This window comes from Hydra viridissima, unplaced genomic scaffold, assembly GCF_058129835.1.
Source record: "Hydra viridissima isolate aposymbiotic clone 2 unplaced genomic scaffold, HvirCarnegie_v1 scaffold_5, whole genome shotgun sequence".
Taxonomy (NCBI): Eukaryota; Metazoa; Cnidaria; class Hydrozoa; order Anthoathecata; family Hydridae; genus Hydra; species Hydra viridissima.
This window is the reverse complement of record NW_028324304.1, coordinates 17,824,650-17,848,149: the sequence shown is the minus strand read 5'-3', so window position 1 is coordinate 17,848,149 and position 23,500 is coordinate 17,824,650. Positions and strand designations below refer to the sequence as shown.

General features: G+C 33.9%; 1 long non-coding RNA gene and 1 pseudogene across 2 annotated transcripts; one reads left to right on the top strand and one right to left on the bottom strand.

The window, feature by feature from the left end:
* The first annotated feature begins 220 nt into the window (after positions 1–220).
* Positions 221–21,738, top strand: LOC149889093 (uncharacterized). The gene is made up of 3 exons (XR_016452742.1): positions 221–338; positions 1,484–1,623; positions 20,634–21,738. It is a non-coding gene; the product is annotated as an uncharacterized LOC149889093 (long non-coding RNA).
* LOC149889094 (uncharacterized) lies at positions 2,221–3,208 on the bottom strand (annotated as a pseudogene). The gene is made up of 2 exons (XR_016452726.1): positions 2,819–3,208; positions 2,221–2,749 (listed from the first exon to the last, which is right to left on the bottom strand). The product of XR_016452726.1 is annotated as an uncharacterized LOC149889094 (transcript).
* Positions 21,739–23,500: the final 1,762 nt, after the last annotated feature.

Here is a 23,500-nt window from a genome sequence, read left to right as displayed (position 1 = left end):
CGTATTTAGATTTAAAACACGAAGTGACGTACTAGAACAAAGAGACGCGGGAGCGTGCGTCTGAAACTGCGTACTTGTAACAAAAGCTTAACGAGTTTTAAGTAGTTTTAAGTGGTTTTTAGCTTTTAAGTAGATTTTTATCTGAGGTTTTATCCAATAGCAATTAAAAGCATGCTTATCTTAACGTAAACTAAATCTGATTAAAAAATATGCATCTTTTAATAGATTTCTTTTGGTTGTCTAGTGAACGCCTACAACAGAGTTTAGTTTGAATTATTTCTTTGAAACGCGTCAAAATTTGACTTTCTGTTTCAACCTCGTAAATTGAATGGAACGATGTAAGAAATGTTTTTTTGCAAATAAATTGCTAATTATTGGAAATCTACAGTTCATGCGTAGGCTCTGGATTTTGATAGAAAGACTATTTTTATAAATACTCTTGTTGTATTAAATTGATTGTAGAAATTCCTTATGAATTATCTAAGTATATTCTCCTCGTATATAAATAGCTGAACTTGTTTTGTTTAAGAAGTACTGTTACAGTCATTTTAAAACTATTTAATGCTACAGATTATTTCATATAACTTGACGTAATTAAGAGGTTGTGGTCATGAAAATTCTGTTGAAAACAGTTTCTTTTCGCGTAAATAAAACAATCTCAGACCAACGTTCTTTAAATAGGGTGAACACTGAATGTTGCGAAGTGCAAAAGCTTTTACGCCTACCAAACTTAATTTAAACGCTGACACTAAAACAATTTTACACTCAGTACTTTGCATGCCATTGTTGCGCAACCTATACATACATACATACATACATACATACATACATACATACATACATACATACATACATACATACATACATACATACATACATACATACATACATACATACATACATACATACATACATACATACATACATACATACATACATACATACATACATACATACATACATACATACATACATACATACATACATACATACATACATACATACATACATACATACATACATACATACATACATACATACATACATACATACATACATACATACATACATACATACATACATACATACATACATACATACATACATACATACATACATACATACATACATACATACATACATACATACATACATACATACATACATACATACATACATACATACATACATACATACATACATACATACATACATACATACATACATACATACATACATACATACATACATACATACATACATACATACATACATACATACATACATACATACATACATACATACATACATACATACATACATACATACATACATACATACATACATACATACTTACAGGATGTCCACAAAGTCACTGTTCAGTTTGAAAAACTTATTACAAAAGCAGTTTATGAGATATCTAAACAATATTGATTTTATTTTAATAAATATTTGTTAAAGTTTTTTAACTCTATTTTAATAGACCTTAATATAGGCACCATTTCTTGCACGAAGGACATCAAGTCGGTACTCTATTTCTTGCCATCTTCGCTGTAGCATATCCATCCGATGGTGGCAAAGATAATACGAATTCTTTGCTTCAAGTCATCAATATCCCGTAGGGTAAGGTTGCTAATATTGTACCGATGCCTATATTGCACTTTTAACACAACTCGTTATTTTTACAACCCACAAAAAGTTTTTTAACTTATTTTTTATCTTTGCTGAATGAAATTAAGTAGTCAACTGTTTTTTTTGTCATCCAACTTCAATAAGCCCAGAATAAGCTCTTGTTGGTTTGTTATTGAAGATTTCTTATTCTAGGTTTTTATGACTAAGCGTATTTCTCTAAAAAAAGCAGAAGATATGATTTGTTCAGTGTACTAATGTTAAAGCATAATTTATCTAAATTTAAAATAAATACTTAGAATTTAACTGAATGTCAGATTAGTTGCGTAAATTGTACCTCAAGGCATGTCCTAAATTGTACCGACGCACAGTGGGCCAGATATATAGGATATGGTGGACAAAACCTAATTATTACCCAATTGCTCCCCAAATCCATTTAGATATATAAATAATCATTATATATGAAATAATATTTATTTTTATCAAGAATATTTTAATTTTTAATAACAAAATTACAATTAATAGACTTAGTAAAAAAAAATTTTTTAAATCAAACTTCTTTTCAAAAATCAAACAACAAATTGTATTTAGCTACAAAGAATAAGAAGAAGGTGGAGCTGATTCCCTCAGCAAAGCCAGAACTTCACTGGGGATTTTTTTAAAACTCTTACTATTTTTGTTATGACCTTTTCTTAATGATGTTATGACAGGATCACTAGATGCAAGTAGTCTGTTAACCAGGTCGCGATTTGTATCTATTCTAGAAGTCTTTCTACTGAAATCTTCCCTTAACTTTTTAAAATCCTTGTTGCAGGCCTCTTGTGCCTCCTCTGACATCAGTCCAATTGGCAAGTACTGTCTAGCAATAATGGCATGGCCATGAACTAAAATTTTGTGTACTGATTGTGACATGTAATACCAGGAATACTTAGATATGTAAAGTTTAAGAGCAGTAATACAAAACTCTTTAAACTTGACAGTACCAATTTCAAATCCAGATGATAAAGTGACTAGAATGATGTAAAATAAAATAAAAGAGTTTCATCTACTTTCAAAATTTTGGCAGTTGATTGATAGTCTGCAAAGGCTCGTCGGGCGGTGTTTCCATCATTACTGGTACCTACAAATTGCATATATGTGATAGTTAACCTGATGATTCATATACAAGTATTTATGTAATTTCACTTACCAGATCCTCCACTTTTTGGGAAATCCACAACCAGTCCTATTTGGTTCATAAATTCTGTCTGGATACGTTTCTTCATTTGCTTAACATTTTCCTTATCTTCAATAGCTCTAGACTGCCACTTTTGAGTTTCCAGCTTGTATCCAATATGTAATACCATTTCAAAAAACCTAATCCAGGAATGCAGGCTTTATATTTCCTTATATTTCCAACTTTATATTTCCCCGGTTTGCATCCTTCCATTTCTTTTAATATACTTTTAAAAACGCAGCACATCCAGTAGAACTCAAATTCATAGAGACTAGAATAGCTTCTACAGACAAAGAAAATGATTTATCACTAGGTTTTAGTTGGTCATGCCGTATACGTTTATGGACATCACTTATCTTCATATCAACTACAAAAAAATGATTTTAATATAATTAGTGCAACCACTATAAACTAATATAACAAGAATATGGCCATTATTTTCATTTCAGCTACATTTAAATAGGCCAGTATAATAAGCACAGCACCTATTATTACCTAAAACCAAAAAAATAGGTTTGTCGCGAATAGCATTTTACGAAAATATCTTATATATATAGGGAAAAGGCGGTTCTGGCGCATGAGCACAAAAAGCATGCACAACGCATCAATTTTTTTAATGAAAGTAGTGTCTAAAATGCATATTTTGTTGTGTTTGAAGGTGATTTTGATGAATTTTCAGTTTTAAAAAGCGTGCATCCTTTTAAAAATGGTTTCTTCAAAAATTTAAAGCCTTGTTTTGTAGTGACCGATGGCGAAGGTGGTGTGAGTGCTATCATTCAATAGGATCCTTTTGTCGTCGTTAGCGCTGAGTGCGACCTTGTTGATTTCTTCGGTGTATACGTCATGTTCATGGGATCGGAAAACGTTCATGGTTGCAAGCTTTTCTTCCTTATTTATTAGGCAGTCATAGTAGTCTTGATGAGTGAGGTGATTTTTGACCACGTTCTTTTTAACCCCTTTGCATTTTTTTTGTTCTTTATCTTCATCTTCTTTTTTCTTCAGGGATGTAGTAAGAGTAGAGCTTGGGTCGAAGTCCAACAAATTGCGTGATTTGCTTTGCACCGGTCTCATCTTTGAACATGCCAATAACCTTTTTATTTTTACCTACTTTGAATCCAACGTTTTGAATGGCAGGATGGTCTTTAGGAAAGTCGCTCGTGTCAAATTTGCTTTCTACGTCATCAGCAATGTCTTTGTAAAAGTCTTCTGTTTCAATTTCATAAATGAGCGAGTCAGTGTCTGTCATGAGTAATTTTAATCGATCACCGTATTTAGGTTTCATGTAGTCATAGTGGTGTTCAAACATGAGAGTCTTGCTCAGGTCGAGGATGCTCATTCCCAAGTAAACAGGTTTATCGTAAGTGACTTGTGTTTTCTTCATGTGAATGGCAGTGAGGTTTTGCGCACGACTAAACCTTTCCTTTTTGGATAGTTTCAAGACTTCTTTTTTTGTGGTAACCAGTTTAATATCGACATGTTTTAGAATATTTTCCATGGTTTTACCAAAGACGGAGTTGTTCATGAGTTTGAAAAAATCCTTCTCAAATTCGTTTTTAGCGTCTTTTCTTTTATTGGTGTTACCATCAATGTATTTTTTCATGAAAGGTTCTTCTTCAAAGCTGATTCCACGATGAACTTTGGTGATGACAAGGCCAAGTCGTTCATAGAGTTTTAAGTTTTCGTGATGAATGACGTATTTTTCTTTGTTGTTTAAATTTGGAACGAGCTTGTTGATTTTTCCAATTTTTAATCTTTCAGGAGCCAAAGGGTAATCGTTGTGTAGATCGTGAAGCTCTTTAGGATAGCTCAAATTAACTTTGAGAAAGCAAGGAATGTTGCGCCAATGCTGAAGATCAGTCATCCATCTGAACTTTCTAACGGGAAGAGCTTTGCTCATAGCCCATCCATAAAGATTGTTGGCGTCCTGGTATTGAATAAATGTTGATGGTTTTGAAGGATCATAGTTTGACATGTATTTGTTGTTGGCATTTCCAAGTCGATTCGAGATCATGCATATTCCACCGCGTATTCCTCTTTGGATCATGTGGAGCATATCGATATCGGTGATCAAGTCCAGCTCAATTTTAGTTTCTTTTAACATAGCGTCCCAAGCCAAACCAGGAGAGGTGTAATACCAAAGAGGGTCGAGACTGTAATATTCCATGCAAGTGTCTCTAAAATTTTCAAAGACATCGGCAAGATTAAGAACGTCGGACTTGTTGTACAGCTCGTGATAGTCTTTAAAGGTTTTGCATCCAAATACTTTCCAAACGTTTAGAGCATGCGCATAGTCTTCTTCGCTGATGTGTTTATCGTTTAGTCTAGAATAGAAGGCTTCTTTTGACGGCAATTGCGTTTCGGAAAACTTTTCAATCGAGTCCACCCATTCGTAAGGGTAAACGCCTTTTCCTAGCAGCAAGTTTCTTTGTTCTCCGCTGTAGAATGAATTGAGATGTTTGCACATGATGTCTCCTTTTTTAAATCTTCTAGTAGTGCAATCTTTGCAATTGGCTTTGCACTTGCATTTTTTGTCTTTTTTATCAAGACAGTCCTTTTTGCATGTCTTAGGGTCTAATTTAGAGCACTCCTCACACAAATCTTTAACAAGGTTGTCAGTTAAATCTTCCAAAGGGCTTTGCATGAACCTGCAGCTGTCAATGAACCTCAAATCTCTATACACTTTTGTTGGCTTTCCTTTCTTATTAATCGAATCTTTTACTTCGATGCTTTTCGAGAAGCTAATGTACTTTTCTTCGCTGTTGGGTATGCAAGTTAGCTTTGCCTTTTTTCCACCTAATTTCTTGATGAACAAATGACTGTCATAGCCAGACAAGTTATGAAAGGCAACGGGTATGAATTTTGGAATTTGATAATCCAAGTTGCATTTTTTATGAGCAGCACCACGGTACTTTCCAGTCAAATGACAGTGATCCCACACTTTATCACCGTTAAGATCTTTATTGCAAATGTGACATTCAGTTGCAGCTTCAAACTTCTTTTGATCTCATCAGTCCAGGTTTCTTGTTTTCCCATTGTTCTTTCCGTGATTCGATGTCGTCATAAATTTTTAAAAAGTCATTTTCAATCATAGTAACAAACTTTTCACCTACGTCATCGTCTTCGCTTTCAGCTGTGTACTTGGCAAGTTTACTTTTAAAGCCATCAGGTCCTACGATGTAATAGTAGAACGAGCTTGGAACATGCTTTTGATATTTTTTGGTGTATGACTCTTTACTATCATATTCAGTGTTGTTATCAACGGGCTTGATGAAACTTTCAAAGTCGGCATAGACACAGTACGGAACTCTCATGGTGTTGCTGAAGTTTTTAAACTGAACAGTCGACCCTTCTTTTGGAAGATCGATTCTCATTGGAGCGTTATCGTAGCAGTATTTTCGATGGATTTAAAGCTTTTCTTCAAGGTCATAACCATGCATGCAATTTCTGCAAAAATATCTTTTATGTTGATGTTTTGATGCTGAAGAACGAGCAAACCGACTGAAATTGTTAATGAGGAAGTAATGGCTGTTTTTTCGTTTGAGATAAGAAGCAAATCGATATTATGCTTTCGATCATGAAATTTCGATATTTGCTAAGGTTGCGGTTTATTCTTTTCATACTCAAAGATGTTCACGCTAATGTCAGTATTATTTTTCTCAAACTTTTCAACATCAGTCACCTTTAGAGGAAATTCCATTCCTTCCCAATGAAGCTCTTTCGATTGTTTAATCAACTCATTATCAATTCTTTCGTTGTCTCTATTTTTCATGTTAAGAGCTCTGGTGACACACCACTTGAAGCATTCATTGTCGTTGTTTTCCATGTTGATGATGGCTTTTTTGTTTTTCAACTTGACTGGTAGCTCCATGTAAGAAGATCCATTAAAAGGCTCATAATCAGTAAAGCTGATATCCATTGTTAAAATCTTAGACAATACGCAATTGGATCCCATCTTGTTGTAATTGGCACTGCTTTCCAAGATTTTTTCTTCCATTTGACTCATGAGCGCTCTCACATCTGTACCCTTGAGTAATCTTTCCATGAAGGATGAAAAGTTGGCCATCTGAGTAGTCTCTTCGCCTGTTAAGATGCTTACACGCTTCATTTCACAGACAAGAGTCATTTTTACCTTTGTGTTGATTTCTCCTTGCATGGTCTGAATAACAGACTCTCTCACCAAGTTTAAGAAAGAAACAATATCTTGATGTTGAGAAGACGGCTCGTAAGAAAATAGTCTGGTGGAGCGCTCTGCTGAATGCTTAGTCATATTAAACTTTATGGTGTAAGATTTTTCAAGCGGTTTAGGAGCAATAGGAGGTTTTACAACAGGACTTGGAGCAGCAAATGCAACGTCTTTGATTGACTTGATCGTTTTTTCCACTCCGCTTTTTACGCTGTTCACTGCATTTTTCACCGTGGTTGGAATGAAAGGATCAACGAGAGCATTTATTTTGTTTAAGCCATCAGTAAGCGCATTAATAGCAGTTGCCTTAAACCTTGAAAACAGCCATCTTTTGCTGCAGTAGCAGGCGCCGGTTTTTGCAAATGAGCAGGTTTCGGAGCAATGACAGGCTTCACAACAACAGGTGGAATTGTTGACGGCTTTGGAGCAATTGGCGGCTTTACAACAACAGGTCTTGGTGCAGGCAACGGTCTCGCCTCAGTCGTTCGTCTACGTGAACCACTTCCAATGATGGTAATATTTAAAGCTGCAATGAGATCAGCCTTTCTCATTCTTGAGACACCTTTGATATCACCACGGCCTTTAGCCATCTCTTTTAATTTTTTCACAGTCATTTTATTTCGATCTTTTCGATCATTAACAGGCTCTTTGACACCAATGACAGGTTTTGTTGTTCTTATAGCTTCAACGAGCTGTTCACTTGTCATTTTGGTATAGCCTTTGATGTGTCTTTTTTTAGCATCTCTTCGTAATGATGCCATTGAGACTTTCGATTTATCTTCCATTTTTATTAGTGAAAGAAAAAAATTTTCGGTGTTTTCTGAAGATTGGCGACTCATTTTATTTCCGCCGTGACTTTCCTTAAGTCAATTCAATTTTTTTAAAATCTCGGCACACTGTCGGCTTCTTCGAAAAGTCTTCCGCAAAAAATTACGATGGTAACCATGACAACCGATTTCAATTCTTAAAAAAGAATTAAAAAGGATCTTATGAAACAAGATAATTAGCAAAAATTTCGCTTATGGAGTCGTATACATGCGCTTGACCAATTTCATCAAATCTAATCGTATACTTTCTTCCCCACTCGTCATGAGCAGTAAATTCACATCCAGCCGCATGAATTTCTTTGTCTTCGTCAAACAGATGAGCACGACCCATCTCATCGAATTCAATCACATACTTCCTTTTCATTTTTTTAAATTGTTGTCAATGATTTTAGATCAGTTCAATTTTTTCAACAAACTTTTCATTTCCTCGAAAAGACCTTATATTTATGCAAGTTTTCAAAAATTGTATTACTGCCTTCACCTTTCAAATCCATTATTTTAGTACACAATTTGCACATCTCTCCTCTAATATCTTTTATTTTACCATGCAGCATTTTTATTTCTTCTTTCACCTTTTTTATTTTCATCGAGAGCTCTCTACCTCTTTCTAAAATTATTTTTTTCTCAGCTTTCATCTCTTCACTCATTGGAGTTTTTCTTTTCTCTTTTATCTCTTTTATTTTTTGAGTCACCTCTTCGGGAGAACTTGCTTTTCTCTTCAACTCAGACAATTCAAGATCTTCCAAAATCTCTTTTTTTTCTTCCTCCCACGTTTTAAATTTGAGAGGGAATTTCATTTTTCTTTCCGCTAACACCTCCTTTCTTCTTAGAACCAGTTCTTTTTTCTCTCTTTCTAACGCGTTTATCACCTCTCTAATAGACTCTTTTTTTTCTCGCAACTCATCCATTCTTTTTTCTAATTCATTAATATTAGCACCCATATTTTTTAATCGTCGTAAATGATCCTACTCGAGTTCAATTTTTTTCAGAAAAAACTTTTTCAGCAAACTTTTTTTCTTCATGTTCATGAAAAGCCATTGCTGTAAATCTATTTTTCAACTCTTTTTTGAAGAATTGAAAAAATCAGCGAGGGTAAATAATTTCAAACTTGATTCCATTTTCAACCTTTCCATTTCGATTAGCAAAATATTCACATTTATGTCCAGTTCCTTTCACTGCCTTGTAAATAGACTTGTATTCAGTCACCCCACCCGTTTCAACGTTGGTTAATCTCACAGTGATTGGATTTTTTCTTGCTGAACAAAGCCAGTCCCATTTTTGACTACCAACTGGTCTGCACTCTTTCACACTTTCCAAAAGATCATCTTTACTAATCAAGTTATTTTCAACTGCAAGCATCATCAGACCTAATAATTTGTTTGAGGTTTTGGTGACTCCGTTTTCCCTAAGCAAATTTTTCAAATACAACGTTGTATATCTCATTTTATTTACGGAAGAAAAAAAATTTTTTTAGATCCTTTCTGAAGGGTGTAAATATTCAAACTTGATTCCATTTTCAACCTTTCCATCTCGAAGCTTAAAATATCTCCATCCATGACCAGTTTCTTTCTCCGCTTTGTAAATAGACTTGTACTCAGTCACCTCACCTGTTTGAACGTTGGTCAATCTCACAGTGATTTTCTTAACAGGATCAGCAAGCTTCTTTTCTTTAGGTTCATGTATTCTTGGTCGACGTTTTCTCTTTTCTGTGGCTCTCTCCAAAATATCTTCTTTACTGATCAAGTTATTTTCAATCGCAAGCATCAACAACGTTGGCATATTTTTAGCTGTTTTAGTAACACCGTTTTCATTCAGCAACTCTTTTAAAAACTTTTTTGTGTAATACATTTTATTTACGCCGTGATTTTTTTTTAAGTCAATTCAATTTTTTAACACGGTAAAAGTTAAAAAATCATTTCCATGGATCTTGCTCAATAAACAGCAGTCATGTGAGTTCCATTTGAAACAAAATTAAGCATTTTATCAGAGATCACCACAGCAAAGATAACGGTATTTGCAACAGTTGAAGTTCGAAATTTAAGGTTGATCACCAATTCAGCTGTTTCTGAAGCCACTCTTTCTTTTTGCTTGCTGATATCCACAAAGAACAAGGGATACAATTTTATATAATGAAACAAGGACAACCCAGATTGGCAAACAAGTTCGTTTGTGCCGTAATATTTTTCATCAAAAGAAAACGTATCTGCATAAGCCATGGTCACTTTCTTTTCTCCAAAATTCAAGTCGTAATTAAAATTTGGATACTTTATTCCGGTGATTCTTCCAAGCGACCAGGTAAATTCTGTTTGACCAGCAGGAATAAGCTGTCTTTCGCATTTGTTTGACTTATAAGCTACTTCGATAGGTATCTTTTGAGCTATTAAACTCATGAATTCCTTCCAAGCGACCAGGTAAATTCTGTTTGACCAGCAGGAATAAGCTGTCTTTCGCATTTGTTTGACTTATAAGCTACTTCGATAGGTATCTTTTGAGCTATTAAACTCATGAATTCAGCATTTTTAGAAACACTCAATTCAACGCGTGGCATATAAAGCCTGAATTTTTTAAGATCAATCATTCCTATACCAGCGCTTTCCGCTCTGTAAATCGCATCATCACATTCTTTCTTTGTAAAGGTGATGGTGTGTCTAAACCCATAAACAACTTTATCATAGTTTTCACAAAAACCAAAAATGTGTCTTAAAGGTATCCTGAACGAAAAAGCGCCAACAGATGTAGTGTCTGCAAACAAATGGTCTCGTCTAACTTTAAATCCTTCATTTTCAACAAGATTTGATGTGTCCATCATCCACATTTGCTTCATACCATCTGTCATCTGAAATCCGTGAGGGTATTTTACTATTCCAAGAATGGTAGTGGCATGACCTGGATAAATAACTCTTTCCACTTGCTCTCCAGACAAGTCATAAGTCACGTCGTTGAACAAATACATCAAAGCATTATTCACCAAGGCGATCTTGTCTGTGGCTTCATAAAAGGTTCCATCACTCTTTTTCAACACTCCTTCAATAAGAATGTAAGCCTCTGATGGCAGCGTTTTAATGGATTGACAGTCAATTTTAAAAGTGATTGTGCCTGAAGAATTTAAATCAAGATTGGTCGGAAGGTACTCAAAAAAATCCAATTTTTCAATGCCACTGTCATTCTCTGGTTTATCAGTCAGTCTTAATCGATCAGTAGTTATCATTTTTACAGAAAAGAAATTTTTTTATATCATTTCACACTCATCCTTCAAGCGATCTTCATGCCTTTTCCCATTTTCACTAGGTCTTGGATTCGAATCGCATTCTGTTTCGACATTTTACTAATGGATGAACCAGTCTTTAATTTCTCAATGGTCTTTTTACCTTTATCAATAGCCGCATCTTTAGCAGCAGAAATGGCAGAAAGAGCCAACTCTGAACCGGCAGATTTTGCAGCTGTAATCGCTTCTTGTCCAATTTTGCTTGATGCAGCATTTTTAAGCATAGTCATTGTTGCTTTTGACATACTTGAAGCAGCTGCTCTTTTGATGAAATTTTTAATCAAGTCTAGAATACCGCCTCCTCCAACAACGTTCTTTTTCACATATCTTCTTTTGTTCACAATGAGCATTTTTCGTTAAGATCCTTTCATGTTAGATCATCTAATGGCGTTAAATTTTATCAATCGTCTTCATTATCGCTTTGTATTCACTTTTATTAATTTCCTTTTGTCTCAACAACTCATCGCAAATGCTTACAGCTACATTTCTAGATCCCGTATTTCTAGCATGCCAGGAAGCAATACTCAATTCAAGCTTTTCCACCAGCGCATTCGGATCGCTTGGAAGAATAATCACTCCACGACCTTTTTTCCCTTTTTCAATACGCACCATTTTTTCCCAAATAGGAGCAATAAGTTTCTGATACTTTGGTCTTCTTGAAGCTTTCGGTTTATTCGGCTTCGTATCAGATCGTATAGCATCACTGTCCATTAAAATTTTTTCATAATTCTCCAAATCTTCATCTGTATACTCGCTTGGTATTTCAAACTTTGTCATGAGCTCCCAAAGACCTTTTGTTCTTTCATACCTTTCATCACCAACAATAATATCATCTCCATCCATTTCAACCTCCATTTTACCGATGAACATTTTATCTCCAACTTTATTCACTTCAAAAGGCATTTTGGATACAAACTTTCCTTTAAGCATCTTTTCGTTGCTTTCGATGAGCGGCCTAAACAGCTTGCTCGCATTAGCTTGAAAATCAGCATCTAAAATGTTGCCGTTGATGCTGTCTTGATGAATCCTCTTTCTTCTTTCATTAATTTCTTTCACAATTTCGTCCCTTTTATTAGCATCATATATTTTAAAAAAAGGCATCTTTTTAAAATACGTTAATAAAAAATCATAAATCAGTTTTCACATTAATGTTTATTAGATTCTTTGAATCCTTTGGATCCTTAATTTTTCTTGAACATATTGTTGAACGCTTGAATCGCGTCATCTCGACCTTTTTGGATCACGTTTTCTTTCATCACTTCATCAATACCCTTTTTAGTTTTGGTTCGTATTTCCTCCATCAAGGTCTTAAACTTTTGAAGCTCATCAAGAATCAACTGAAACTCTGAATCGCTTATTCTTCCATCTACCAACGCCTTGTAAATGTGCTCGCTGATCGTGTTCAACTTTGACTCTGCCAGCACTTTTATCTTTTCATGCTTTTCCGCTTTCAATGCTATCTTTTTATTCACTTGACCTCCGATAATCGATAAAAAACCCATTCCAATAGCCACACCTTCAAACGCAATCGCTACAGGACTAGCAATAATCGTTGACAAAAGACCTATTCCAGTCGCACCCAATGCTATGCATAATCCTTGCATCGTATTGTCCGCATTCGAAATGATCCTGAAAACGCGATGGTACTTTTTGCTCAAAGCCATTCTTTTCACTTTTTCAGTTTCTATTTCTTTCTGAATCTCGCCGATCTTCTGAAGACGATGCCCTTCATCTACAGGAGCTGATGGAAGAACTGGATAAATTTTTTCATTCAATATCTCCATTTTTTCATTAAGAAAGATTATTTTAAATCAATGTGCGTAATCGTGCAGAGCTTTTCACCCTTTTTAACAATCACGTCCTCTTTGCTGTTGCTGTTCACGTCCATAATAACGTTCTCTACAGACTCTGAAATAATGACTTCGTTCTTTCTATAATTCAACTGCTCAGTGATTTTGTTCATTAATGTCACCACTGCAATACCTTTCTCAAACTTCAACCCAATGGATAAAGCTATCGTTGTATGTGAGAGAGCAGCAAATTTAATATCTTTCTGAGCAAAAATCTCATACTGTCCTTTGTCGTTATAATAGGGTGGATGATCCAACGTTTTCGCATACATAATAATATTACTTGGTTTTCTCTCTTCCAACTCTCTAATCCTCTCTTCTAAAAATTTTAGTTGCAATTCCAAACTGTGAACTTCAGCTGAGGCAACATTTCTAAAAAACTTGTGAGGAGCATGCATTTTCAAGATGAAGAAAATAATTTTAGATCATTTCATGATCCTGGAAAATCTTCGAATTTTTAAATCCTTTTTGGATCTTGCAAACTGATTAATTCATCGTTGTTCACCCACGAATTAAACGAGTCTGGATACCCTAACCATTTGACTAACGATCTGGTCTTTGTTTTACGAACGATTTTTTCAATCCTGAATATGTTTTGATGCGTCTTTTGCATTTCCTGCTCGTAAAAAGTACCTTGAATTTCTTCACCGTTAGCATAAGCGATTTTATACGTGGGAGGATTCGTATGCTAAACATTTGACACGGTAAAAACCTCCTCAGTCCATCTCGGTGTATACCCCTTTTCAAAATGAGACTTCTTTTTTACAATCCTCACTTGATCACCCATTAAAAATTTTGGTTTTGCTGGTAATGTTTGATCCTTTCCATACAGATTCCACCATACCCTACCTTTATTCTTTTCATCGCTAGCTTCCACTGGAGTCATTTTGATGGAAGAGTGATTTGTGTTGTTGTAATTTTTCACCATCTCATCCAAAACGTCAATGTATTTATTGGTATTGTTGGCCGAAAAATATTTAAACATTCTCTCTTTCATCGTTCTGTTCCATCGCTCGACGACACAGCTTTTTTCCTCGTTTTCAGTGGAATACAATTGAACACCCAACGCTCTCACATGCTTGTTGTAAAATTCTTTTCCTTTATCTACCCACAATTTGATGCACTTTCTTTCTTGGAATATCTTTTTCAACGCTTCAGCTACTTCAAAGCCTGTTTTGCTTTTTAACGGAACGATCCATCCATACTTTGAAAACACGTCGATCACCATGAGCAAATATTTCACGCCATTGTTGAATTTTGAAAACGATTGCATGTCCACCAAATCTGCAGCCCATATCTCATCCATGTCGTTCACAATCACCTTTCTTCTTTTAAAATGATGAATCACCGGTTTATGAAGCTCCTCTGCAAGCTGGTCTGTCCATTTCAAATCACTTACACCCAATCCAAATTTTGCTTTGGCTTTGATGATGGGAGCGATAAGCTTTCTCTCATTAATTTCTCTTTGAGTGGGATTGGGAATCGAATTCATCTCCTCAAGCATCATCTGATCTGCTAAATTTCTGCTTTTAACGTCGTTTAAATATTTATAAGCTAAATCATGGTGATACGCTGCATTGTCTACTCTGTCTACTGGCTTGCTCCAATCTTGATACATGTCCGTGGAAGTCAGTCGCTTGTCCAGGTTTGTGCCGGGTCCTGCAAAGTTCATTCCTGGAATATGCATTTCTCCTGGAAATTTTGCCCATGGAAGCTTCACTTTGCTCGATAGCTTATTGATCGATTCGACCAAATCACCTCCTTTTGTAGCAGATGATCTCGAAGAAGATGATCCATCGAGCGCATGCGAAGAAATAAATTGACATTTGGTCGTTCCGCAAGAGTCGCAAGTCCCTTTCAACATAGGTCTATTGTTTTTTGTCATCTCCTTTTTCAAGTGAATGGTTTCAGTTTCTCTTTTGCATTTAACGCAGTACATTTTAACATATATAAATAAGTTTTTTTAACATAAAAATGGACATTGTTGATTTGTCATATGATAAAGAAAGCACAAGAAATCATAACAAATTCTTTCCAAGAGACATTCGAGGACTCATCGTTGGAAAATCTGGCTGTGGAAAAACAACATTGATGTTAAACCTGTTATTAAGACCTGGATGGCTGGATTATAACCACTTGCAAGTCTTTGGTAAATCCCTTTTCCAACCTGAATATCAAATACTCAAAAAAGGCTTTGAAAATAACCTTTCAAAAGAACTCATTTGCCAATTGCTTAATAAAAACAAAATGAAAAAATTGAATTTAAACCCTAAAGATTCGATTAATGAACTTTCAAAAAATTCTTTCCAAGGAGGTTCTGAAAACATTAAGTGTCATTTTTTCGAAAGTGAAGAAGACGTGCCTGACCTTTCCGAACTTGATAAAACCAAAAACAACTTGATGATCTTTGACGATTTAAAAGGAGTTAAGCAAAGCATGTGTGAAAAATATTAAACGCACGGAAGGCACTACAACGTCGACATGTTTTACCTTGCTCAAAATTTTTTCGATCTTGATGGGCATGCTATTAGAACCAATGCCAATTTTATTTGTCTATTCCCTCAGGACAATAGAACTGTTGGTGAAATTTATAAAATACACGCCTCATGTGATATGGACATAAAAGAATTTAGAAAGTTTTGTAGAGATTGTTGGTCCATAAAACGTGGATTTGTCGTCATTGATCTATCCTCTGAAAAAGATAATGGAAAATACCGAAGCAGGTTTGACGATTTTTATTTTCTCGACTAATAAAAAGGATCTAAAAAAAATTTCTCGACATAAAAAATGTCAGGTACTATAATCGATGTAGATGATAAATCAAGTGTTATCACAACTAATTTTTTAGACAAAATCGTTTTTGAAAAAGGAAAAAGCTACGAAATGGCTTTTCTCGGACTTGAGACCTATAACAGCATTCCAAACATAAACAGCAAAAATAATTCACTCAAATACAGCATGAACAATGGTGCTGATTGGGAAACCGTTATCATCCCTGACGGAAGCTACGAAATTAAAGGCATCAATGAGTTTATGCAAAGGTCAATTTCATCCACCATACAAAAGGCTCAACGTGGAAGTTATATTATTGCGAATAAAATTAGCTACTCATCAAGCAACCTTCAAATTGCGGTGAATGTCAACACCTTAAAATCAACCATTAAACTTGGAGCGAATTATCTGATTGACTTTGACGTGGAGAACAGCATCGCCTCAGTTTTAGGGTTTACTAAAAGAAAATTAAACTCCAATTTAGAACGCGAGTCAGATCATATCGCTAAAATTTTAAGCATCAATACCATTAGAATTGTTAATAACGTCATCGGATCATCCTACGTTAATGGTAAGCAATTAAACTGCATCTACTCCTTTTACCCGCAAGTTGACCCTGGTTACAAAATCATCGAAAGACCAATGCATTTAATTTATCTTCCTGTTCAAGTTCCTGAAATTTCAACCATGGTTACTCGCATCATTGATAACAATGGAGATTTGGTTGATTTTCGTGGAGAGGATGTTACAATCCGTTATCACATTCGAGAAGTAAAATAAATAAATTTCTTAACTCTATAAAATGTATCAAAACATTAAACTCAACATCTCGCAAGGACAAGCTGATAAAATTAAAAAAGCGATGCATGATAAAACTGCAACCAGCATAAAACTCACTCATCAAGACTTGAACGGCGAACATGTTCTTGCTGTCACTAACGCACAACTCAACCAAATTAGAAAAGCCTACGAAGCTGGAAAAGGTGTCACGCTTAAACTCAGCAAAACTCAACTCATGCACAACGCAAAAGTAGAAGGTGGATTCATCGTCGCCCTTTTACCTTTATTAAAAACGCTTGCCTCTCGTGCAGCTCCAGTACTTGGAAAAGGTTTATTAGGCGGACTTGCTTCATCTGCCGGCTCAGCTATGGTTGATTCTATCGCTGGACGAGGTGTCAATCATAATAAACCCAAAACATTTTACTTGAGCAAAGATGGAAAAGGAATAAAAATAACCAAATTTGGTTCAGGCTTATTCTTAAAACCTTGGATTGGAAATACTCAAGGCGTTGGACTCTTTGTTAAAACTGGAAAAGGACTCTTTGTTAAAACTGGAAAAGGACATGAAATAACAGGAGGATTCATCGGTGCTCTACTCCCCTTGCTCGGTACGCTTGCAACCACTCTTATTTCTGGTTCTGGTTTACTTCTCGGTCCAAACTCACCCTTTAATAGCATACCCATTTTAGGCTCCATTCTTTAGATTCTTCGAATCCATGGAAAATCTATGATTTTGTAGATTTAAACTTTTTAACAAATTTAAAAAATGATCAACGTTGAAGGAATTGTTTTACCCAACGAAGCCTTAACCAACTTTCAACTGATAAAGGCTGCTAAACAGCTGAAACTGAAACACTTTCTAGGTGTTTTCGTAAGAGACGAGTTACCGAAAAAACCGAGAAGAAAAGAATGCGGCATTGTAAACACGGGCGACTCAAGCACTGAAGGGTTTCATTGGGTGTGCTGGTACAAAGACGGTGATAAGAAATACAGCTTTGATTCATACGCACAACCTCCTCTTGTCGAACTGGTCGATTACTTAAAAAGCCCCGTTTATTACAACAGCGAAAGAGTACAGTTTGGTAATACCTCTTATTGCGGTCACTTGTGTCTTTACGTCCTGAAAAAATTGAATGAAGGTCTTGACTTTCAAAGCATTGTCAACACCTTGTGGTAACACTCATCAAGACTACTATGACTGCCTAATAAATAAGGAAGAAAAGCTTGCAACCATGAACGTTTTCCGATCCCATGAACATGACGTATACACCGAAGAAATCAACAAGGTCGCACTCAGCGCTAACGACGACAAAAGGATCCTATTGAATGATAGCACTCACACCACCTTCGCCATCGGTCACTACAAAACAAGGCTTTAAATTTTTGAAGAAACCATTTTTAAAAGGATGCACGCTTTTTAAAACTGAAAATTCATCAAAATCACCTTCAAACACAACAAAATATGCATTTTAGACACTACTTTCATTAAAAAAATTGATGCGTTGTGCATGCTTTTTGTGCTCATGCGCCAGAACCGCCTTTTCCCTATATATTATCTTTTTTTAAATGTTTACCAAACTTAAAGGGGCAGCTAAGAGCAGAATTAAACACCACCAACAGGCTGTACATATATTGTATTAACTTATTTTAACATTAATAAGCGGTTCCAGCAGGTTCTAAACTATATGCGCCACTTTTAATATAATATTTTAATATTATAAATAAGAATCTTGCCTTTATATTTCAAAATGAAACTGTGAGTTTAATACAAGACCTTGGAATTTGTGGTGGTATTTTTCGTAAAGCTATAAAATTGAATTTTAATAATGTGTCAATTAATTTCGCATATGTTAAATAGTTTAAAGGTTATTAATTGTCATAGTTGTAGGTGATATATCTATTATAAAAATTAATAAATGAATTTCTAAATATATTCAATTGTAAATGATATTTGTACATTTATGATGTACTATCAAACTACAAATAATGTTTTAAACCATACATTATGCTCTTATATACATAATATACTAAGTAGTTGGAAGTATTTCGAATATTTTTTTTTGAGGTTTTGTCTACCACCTGGCCCACTGTGCGACGCAACCATTCTGACCGCTAAAAAAAATGCGTGTAAAGTTTAACAAAACCCCTTCGAGATTTCAATTAGAGAAATATCCATACTTTCAATACGAACTTCACCACTTAAACAAAAAAAAAAAAAATTTTAGTATTACTCTTGTATTGACAAGCAGTCCTTAAAAAGATGCACTCTCTAGTTCAGTTTTACCAATATGTAAAGGCTGGTGTCATTATGGCTGTGCAGGTGTTAATCAAAAACAGACACAATATATCTGAAACTTTTGCCAAAAATAATGTTTTTATGTATTTTTTTTTACAATATTTAGTGTGGTTGTTTTTAAAACAGATATAGTATATATTGTTTTACATTATTTAGTGTAACTTTCTTTAATACCTACCTTCCTCCTCTATTCTAATCTTAGCTAACCCATTGGTAAACATACAACTTAAATAAAAATTGTACCATATGTGGTGATACCTGTTTTTGGCATTTTCCAGAAGAAAAAAAAATTCAAGTTGCATAGAGTTTGTTAAATAAAAAACTTCATTTCATTATATTATGGGGAGTTAGGTTTTATGTTATGTTATATCAGAATATTTCCAATTGCTGATTTTATAAAAACCATTCCTTTAATCAGTTTTTTTAATTCCTTAAATCTAAAATCATAAAATATTTGCATAGCTGTAAAGTAATTGAAATCAAGAAAGTGGTACAATATTGGATTACAATGGTACAATTAAGGATCTAGTTTCCTTAATTGTACTCTTAGCGCTATTTTTTTAATTTGATTCTTCGAGACTTAACGCTTTTTAAATTTTGAGTTTTTTTAACATCTTTACAACAAACAATCCCTAAATTATGAAATCCTATTGAAAATCCATGTTTTCACTCAGCTTACCTACATTTTTTAGTTTTGTCTTAGGGGGTACAATATTGGCAACCTTACCCTATATTTCTTTGATACATAATATCTTTGCATAACCCCATAAAAAGAAGTCTAAGGCAGTAATATCTGGCGAACATAGTGGTAATAAAACTAATCCATCAGTCTGGAAATGTTTGATTGAGGAACTGACGAACATGGCGTCCCCAATGTGGTGCTGCACCATCTTGCAAGAAATAATGGTTGGTTGTAGATAAATCTGTCGTGATGCTACAATCGGTCAGAAAGTTAAGGTAAACATCTGCAGTAATTTTATTGTCTCGTTGAAGAAAAAAAGATTGTTCAATTAAACAGAATTCCACACCATGAATTCACTTTTGGACTATTTTGGTGAAGCTTCTAGTCTCATGAGGGTGTTCTGACCCCCAAATTCTTACATTGTGTCTGTTTAATTTCACTGAAACATAAATAGTTGCCTCGTCACTAACACAGACTCGCTCGAGGAATGCTTCATCCTCAGAAATGCGTATCAGCATTTCTTCACCAAACTCTCTTCCCTTAGGTCTATCAAACTCTCTTCGTTTAGGTCTATCATTTGGCTCAATAGCCTGTAACAGTTGCACCTTGTGAACATAAAACCGTGAGTTCTTGTAGAGGACCATATGCACTGTTGAACGCGGTAGTTGTAACTCTCTGGCAGCAGTGCGGATGGACCTCCTAGAAGAACGAGTTAAGGCTTGTGAAACACGATCGATATTTTCCTATAAGGTTCTTGGTCGCCCACTCCTCTCTTTATACAATGCTGTTCCTGTCTCCATATATTTCTTGCGTTATGCACGAATAGAAGGACAGGATGGTGGACCTCTTCTATTCTTAGATCTGTAATTTCGTTGAGTCTGAACATTCGGTTTAGTTTCATTAAACTACAATACATATTGTGCTTTTTCTTGAGAAGTTTTATATGAAAAAAAACTTCAACAAACATCTTGCTTATCTCGTAAACTGGTTTTGTAATAAATTTTTCAAACTCTTAAAAGACTTTGTGGATACCCTGTATATCGTCGGTTATACAGGGTATCCACAAAGTCTTTTTAGAGTTTGGAAAATTCCAGCGGTGCACGAGTTCATTTTTTTTCAAAATTATCCTTTAGGAATCATTTCAATGGCTAGATGATCTTTTTTAACCTACCGACGTTTTTCTTTACGGTGACAACCCACCAAACAATGTTGGTTCCGACAAAATATTTATTGATAAAGAAAATGACTTGCAACAGAAAAAGTCAATAGCAGAACAGGCAATTGGTGTTTATACCCATTGCGTAAAAACAAACATCAATCAAAGGAGTAGTTTGTAAACACGCTTGGATTTTGTTGTTGTGGTTGTTAAAATGGCGAAGCTTCCTAATAACTTTAAATACCGATACAAATACAATGAATATTTCCCTCAAAAGTAGGATTTTTAAAACCAACCATTTTTGTTATAAAGAACTTAATTGGCTTTCTTCAGATGCAGGTTATACACGAGACACATTGAGAAGCTATTATCTTCCATTGACTGGCTGCCGGCGAAAAATTTGTTCTAAATTTTAAACAAAAAAAAAAAATCCTTAGGAATGCGAGGTTTACAAAAATATGAGAGTTCTGCTTGAAAATTGTAGAAGCAAATTTTAATATTTATATAGGGTTGATACCAGTTTCTGAAGAGATACATTTAAAACTTTGCAATGAAATTATCTTAGATTGATCAACAATACCAAAAATATCAACAAAGTTTTTTAGCAAAACAAAAAGAAACGCGAGGTTTACAAAAACATAAGGAACGCGAGCAAAAACATAAGGAACGCGAAACAGCAAAACATCCCTAGTAGCAAGCAATATTGGCGCTATATTGCTCCGATATAGTTTAGATTGGCTAATAATGGCCAAGATTTGCAATATTGTGCCAATATTGGTAATATATTAGTTACATTGGCCAACTTAGGCAATATAAAGCCAATATTGGCTCGTTATTAAAAAACCGATATTGCAAAATGCGAATTCGCACATTTCAATACTTTAAAGTATTGAAATGTGCGAATTCGCATTACCCGACCTAATTAGGTCGGGTAAATAAAAAAAAGCAATTTAACTCAGTAATTGCTCAATGCTTTTACTCAGTAATTGGTCAGTTTTACGTGAACAAAAACTTTAGCAGTTAAGCACAAATTTTCATTCACGTAAAGTTAAGCAATTGACTCAGAAATTGCTCAGCTTAACGTGAATAAAAACTTAACCAAAATTGCTAAAATTATTATTTACGTAAAGCTGACCAATTACTGAGTAAAAGCAATAATTTTTTTTATTCACTTCGCCTTTTGAAGACATCACAATATTTCACATTTTTCTCAATTAGATTTATTTAAAAGAGTTTATTATTTTAATTTAGTGTTACAATTTTCTTAATGGCATGGGTTTATTAGTGACATGTATAAATAAACCTATGACATTGTAAAATTAAAATAATTCCTGCTAACGTTAGACCAACGTTTAGCGACAAGGCCTTGTCTCTAATTAACACTTGTTATTAGTAAAAAAGATTCGTATTTATTTTTTTAATAAATTGTATTTTAAGAGAAAAGCTATACAGATGTTTTTTAAAAACACCTATTTAGCTTTTCTTTTAAAGTTTTAACTAATATATATAGAATTAATTAGTAATTAGATAAATATTATAATATAATTTGTATTCATTTTACTAATTTATTACTGCTCTGTTCTTTGAGCACTCTAATTTTAGAACACACTAACATAATTTACACATAATATACAAATTATTTATATATGTTCATATATATATATATATATATATATATATATATATATATATATATATATATATATATATATATATATATATATATACAGTAGCGTGCAAAAGTTTAGAAACACCTACTTTTTTTCAGTTTATAACGCATAACTTTTCACAAACTTTCTCAAATAACCTGAAATTTTTACCGAATGTGCTCTATATTATAACAATTCAAAACCCATTTCACAAAATTTTTAAAACTCACCGGTCAAATAATTTTTATTGTTTTTTTTTAAAAGGCTTCCGTGCAAAAGTTTAGAAACAGTATAATAACCCGCAATTATATCAGTTTTTTGTAACCAAAAGCATTACAAAAGGTCAAATTTTTCTGAAATTTATTGTTTGAATTAACTTCAGATATTTCAAAAGCAATTAAGTATAACTAACTGAGAAATTATTTGTGAATAAATGTAATAATCCAAATTCAACTGTTTCAAAAAAACAATAAAAATTAATTGACTGGTGAGTTTTAAAAATTTTGTGAAATGGATTTTGAATAATTATAATATAGAGCACATTCGGTAAAAATTTCAGGTTATTTGAAAAAGTATATATATATATATATATATATATATATATATATATATATATATATATATATATATATATATATATATATATATGTTTCTATTATTTTTGTTATTAGTTTATTTTTTATTTTTCCGGTTTGTAACTAGCTATGAATGCAAGTAACTCAAATCGCTGGTCAAAATATAAATCTGTTACAAGAGCTGTTAAACGACATTTTCAGGATATTGAAAATGCTATTAGTCTAGATAACCTGGCTACACGGGTTAATGTAACAAGTGAAACTACAACCAATAAAGTGATAGATGGTACTTTTAATGTGATTAACAATGAGAAATATAATACATGGGATAGTAAATATGATGAGATAAGTGTAAATGACATTACTAATAAAGAATTTGATTATTTTTCATCATTTTCTGATGATCAGCTACACATTGATAAAAATATAATATATTTTTCATCAGAATCTAGTAATGAAAATGAAGAAACAAAAAGAACACCATGCATTAAAGAATCACTTGTTCAATGGGCATTAAAGCACAATATTTGTCAAAACAGCTTAACCGATCTATTAAAAATTTTGTCTCCATATCATGCGTTACCTAAAGATGCTAGAACATTATTACAAACAAAACCATG